The sequence below is a fragment of the Colobus angolensis genome, unplaced genomic scaffold, assembly GCF_000951035.1.
Source record: "Colobus angolensis palliatus isolate OR3802 unplaced genomic scaffold, Cang.pa_1.0 Scaffold21, whole genome shotgun sequence".
NCBI classification, from domain to species: Eukaryota; Metazoa; Chordata; class Mammalia; order Primates; family Cercopithecidae; genus Colobus; species Colobus angolensis.
Window position 1 is genome coordinate 5,796,131 of NW_012115266.1, and position 5,456 is coordinate 5,801,586.

The window sequence follows — 5,456 nt, forward strand, 5'->3', positions numbered from 1 at the left end:
TATCTATGGAGAGTAATGCCATGAGTGATTTTTTGAAATCTCCTTTGTATTTACTGATTTTTTCTAAAATTAACATTTAATTTATATGAATTGTTACTTACACATACAAATTATTATATATTTGTTCGACTACACATAAATATTCCTGGAAAACTACACAATAACACATTAGCTCCCTCTGGCAACAACAGAAGGTTCATGGCTGAGGTCAGCATGTGGAAGAACATTTTTCACTATGTACTTTTATGGATCCTTTGAATTTTGAATCCTATGAATATGTATATATTATATATATATATTTTTTTTTTTTTTTTTTTGAGGCAAGCTCTCATCTCACTATGGTGTCCCAGCTGGTCTGAAACTCCTGGGCTCAAGGGATTCTCCCTCCTTGGCCTCCCACAGTGCTGGGATTATAGGAGTGAACCTCCACACTCGGCCAAATTTATCATCTTTTCACAAATACAAATGCAAACTAAATTTAAATTTTAAAGCAAAATAAAAGATTTTTTTTTTTTTTTTGAGATGGAGTCTCACTCTGTCACCCAGGCTGGAGTGCAGTGGCACCATCTCTGCTCACTGCAACCTCCGCCTCCCAGGTTCAAGTGATTCCCCTCCCTCAGCCTCCTGAGTAGATGGGATTACAGGCCAGTGCCACCACACCCAGCTAATTTTTGTATTTTTAGGTAGAGACAGGGTTTTGCCATGGCTGGGCTGATCTTGAACTCCTGACCTCAAGTGATCCGCCCGCCTCTGCCTCCCAAAGTGCTGGAATTACAGGCACGAGCCACTGCGCCTGGCCAAAAATAAAAGATTTAAGGGGCATCTTTGAAATTTCACAAAGCCCGTTTTTGTGCAGCAGTGACCATGGAAGGAGACTGTTTATATCAGAGTCACAAACTCAAATGCCTAGATGGGCCAGAGAGATGAATGCGGGACAGAGCTGGTGTAATAATAGGGAGTGGTGGGGACTGCAGCAACCTGGAAAGCAGAGGCCCTGTCGGTGGTGGTAGCGTGATTCTACTCCAGCTGATTACACCATGCAGGAAGACTGCCCCAGGGCCAGCCCTTCCAGCTCATCAGTAGAAGCCTAACATCTAGGATTCCATATGCTTTTCCTCATTTTAGGCCAGGCGCGGTGGCTAATGCCTGTAGTCCCAACATTTTGGGAAGCAGATCACTTGAGATCAGGAGTTCAAGACCAGCCTGGACAACTTGGCGAAACCCCATCTCTACAAAAATACAAAATTAGCCAGGCATGGTGGCGCATGCCTGTAATCCCAGCTACTTGGGTGGCTCAGGTTGGAGGATCACTTGGGCCCAGAAGGTTGAAGCTGTAGTGAGCCGAGATTGCACCACTACGTTCAAGCGTGGACAACATAGTAAAACACTGTCTCAAAAATTTAAAAAAGTGCTGACCCCAAAAATGAGTTTCTATAGGCCAGGCACAGGCCAGTTTGCAATCTCTACATTCATATGGAATATTTTTGTTTACACCCCCAAAGTAGTTTAGGGAGAAGTAACTTGCTTAGAGTCAAACAGTGACTCTAGAACTTTGAGATCCTCAGCCTCCCTAGTGCTGGGATTACATGCATGCACCACCATGCCTGGCTAATTTTTTTATTTTTAGTAGCGACAGGCTTTCACCATGTTGGCCAGGCTGGTCTCGAACTCCTGACCTCAGGTGATCCTCCCACCTCGGCCTCCTAAAGTGCTGGGATTACAGGCATGAGCCACTGTGCCTGGCCAGAACTTTAGTTCTAACAGTAGTTATTAATAGTTAACAGCAGGCCAGGAGCGGTGTCTCATGACTATAATCCCAGCACTTTGGGAGGCCAAGGGGGGAGGATCACCTAAGGTCAGGAGTTTGAGACCAGCCTGACCAACAAGGAGAAATCCCATCTCTACTAAAAATACAAAATTAGCCAGGCATGGAGGCGCATGCCTGTAATCCCAGCTACTTGGGAGGCTAAGGCAGAAATGCTTGAACCCAGGAGGGGGAGGTTGTGGTGAGCCGAGATCACGCCATTGCACTCCAGCCTAACAAAACTCCGTCTCAAAAAAAAAAAAAAAAAAAAAAAAGTTAACAGTGATTTGGAGGGAGCGAGAGGTTTACAGGGCTGTCGGACCCTTTCAGGGGCACCAACATTTTATCAGAGCAGGAAGCCCAAGCCTGCTCACTGAGGACATTTGAAGAGTGGAGTGGAAACAGAAGCCCAGTGCAGGAGGGTGAGCTCTCCTGGCTCCCCTGGAAGAGCCAGCCTTCATGTTAGCCAAGGCTGGTCAGCAGCCAAAGTCAAGGTATAGAAGCAGGGAGCCAGACCTAAGACCTTGAGCACTGGTCTCTGGCCTCCCTACCTCCCCGCCTGTGCCCACCGTGTCCCCTTCCACTCTGCCAGTTTACACCCTGGCCAGCCTGCAGCTCAGTCACATCTATCTCCCACCTGCAGGCTCCCTGACCACACAGAGAAGAGGCAGGATTCAAATAAAGGCTGGCTCATTCCTCTAAGTCCCTGCTCTTTCCAGCCCAGCATCCTCCCTTCTCTGGGTTACTGCATCCTCTGAACCCGTTTCTTCACCCCTGAAATGAGGCTAAGTACTCCAGAGGCTGAAGCAGAAGGATCGCTTGAGCCCAAGAGTTTGAGGCTGCAGTGAGCTATGATGGCACCACTGCATTCCAGCCTGGGCAACAAGCAAGACCCCATCTCTAAAAGCTAAATTAGGCAAAGCATGGTGGCTCACACCTGTAATCCCATCATTTTGGGAGGCCGAGGTGGGCGGATCACCTGAGGTCAGCAGTTTGAGACCAGCCTGCCCAACATGGTGAAACCTCATCTCTACTAAAAATACAAAATTAGCCAGTTGTGGTGGTGAGTGCCTGTAATCCCAGCTACTCGGGAGGCTGAGGCAGATGAATCACTTGAACCCAGGAGGCAGAGGTTGCAGTGAGCTGAGATCACACCCCTGTACTCTAGCCTTAGGCAACAGAGCCAGACTCCGTCTCAAAAAAAAAAAAAACTTTTTTAAATAAAAGCTTAATTAATTAATTAATAGGAAGAAATGAGGCTAAGGATACCTCTTTCATAGGGTGACTGTGAGTTACATGGAATGAGAGGTGAAGAAATTGAAGATGAGAGACTATTTTGCATCTACCCAATGAGCAAAGGTTTTGAAGTGGTAATACTCAGTGCTTGTGAGTATCTCTGATGAAATGGGACGCTTTCATTTCCTTCAGTGAGATTCCCACCTAGAGTGCTCAGAAGGGTCCCTACACGTTGGAAGAGATCAGTAAATCTCAATAAATTCCTGGTGACTGAGTGACCACACTCTTACATCTGTTAATTCTCTAGTTCCTCTTTTCAACAAATAGGGAAGGCTGGGGGTGTTAAGTGACTTGCTAAAGTCACACAGCTGGTAACACAGGAGTCAGAATTAGAGCCTCAGAATTTCTTCTGTCCTCCCGAGGTGCTTGTCCTGGGCCCCTTCCTGTTCTCTCAGACCACCAGGATGGGACACAGCTGGCGCCCACATACCCGCCCTTTCCACTCCCCTGGGGCTCCACCTGCCCACAAGCCCTGCCTGGTTCGCCTCTCCTGGGCACCTCTGGGTCCCAGGCCAGATCCCCAGGCAGACCCCGGGGTGGGAGCTGTCAGAACATCCCCACGTGTGGACAAAAGGCCCTGACCTGTGGTGCCGGCAAAGGTGCTCAGGCCACAACCGCCCTATGGCTACACACACGCACACACACACGCCGCAAGGATCACACAGGGAGGAATCTCAGACACTCCCTGAGGGGAACCAAGCTCTGATCCCAGTGAGGGCCCTAATGAGTACGGCTGCTTTGCTCACTCCCACCTTCACTGACCACCCAGCCGGATTCAAGGGACTTCCCTCCAGGGCCCACCCCTCCCCTACTCTCCACCCAATGAGCCTCCAGAGGGGAGGCCATGATCCAGATCTAAGCCAATCAGCACACTGCCTCCCTGGCCACAGTGATTGGTTCAGTGTGGGCACATGACCTCAGTGGCTCCAATCAGCGCACAGCTCAGGACTTCCCTTGGGAATCATGAAACAGCTTCCTTCTCCAGATTTCTGTCTGGAGCCCCTGGAGTGCCTGGCCCCTGTCTTGGGTCCATAAGGAGAGTCCTGCAGACTGTACCACCACCAAGAAAACGATAAAAAGCTGAGACTCGGCAGCTGAGTCCCGATCATGTGCTTCAGTCTGGATTAGGTCTTGCCTGAAGCTATCGAGAAGCTGCGTTGTTACAAGAGCCCCTCAAAACCCTGTGTTTTGCTTAAGCAAGTTTGGGTTGGGTTTTGTCTTACAGACAGTCCCCGACTGACTTATGCTTGACACAAATTATTCAACCTACGATGGGTAATCCCATCGTAAGTCAGGAAGCTCCTTACCATTTATGTTTTCTACTGAAAGCCTATCGCTTTGGCACCATGGTAAAGTTGAAAGCCAGTAAATCAAACGATCCTAAGTCGGGCACCGTCTGCTGTGCTGCAGACATTAAATGTATTTTCGGCTTTCAGCATTTTCTATTTAAGTTGGGTTTATTGGGATGTAGTTCCACCCTAAGTCAAGCAGCAGCTGTATTTACGACCAAGAGAATCCTAAATGATACCCAGCAGAGCTGTCCGGACATACACCCAGGATGAGAGTTGCGCCCTCCTGCTCATAGCAAAAGTCAAGGAACAAAGAATATCTTCTTGCCCAGAAGAGTCTGCCTGTCCCTCTCCACTGAGGTCCCAAACTCCATGTCTGCCCAGAATCTCTGCTCTAGACACCCACACGAACGAGGACACACACAGCACTGGGTGGACTTTTATTTTAAAGTCAAAGGCACAGCCTGGATGGGCTGAGGCAGTGACCATGGATGCCCAGCCCAGACCCCCAAGGCCCCACCCCCAGCCAGGAGTAGCTGTGCCAAAGGGGAGGGGGTGGGTGAGAAGAGGGCCTCCTCTTTTGGGGGCCACCTATCTCCTTCCTTAGCCCCAACAGGGGAGAAGCAGGTGACATAAAATGAGGCAGAAATGCTTCAGGGGGTCCCCCAGGGCCCCTCCTTCAGTCCCCCCAACACAGGTCTTTGGTGGACGTAATTGCACGGACAGTCCATAAAGTGACAGTTGAGGGGTGCCCCTCCCAGGAACGGGGCCTCAGGGGAGAACAGGGGAGGGGGTCCCAGTTTAGGAGTTAGCACTCCTAACTCAGTGCTTAGAAGTGGGGGAGGGGCCCTTTCCTGTTGGAGCAGTCCCCCTGGAGGGGCCTTCTGCCCAGAAGAGGCAGTGTCGTGGGATAGGGCCCCCAAAACCCCACTCCCCAGCAGGCCCCCCCTTCCCTGCATTTCTATCTGGTAAGACATAAAAAATTCTCTGCTTATAAAAATACTTCTGCTCTGGCTGGGAGTGGGGTGGGGTAGGAGAGGGAAGGACAGTCCCTTGGGGATCAGGTC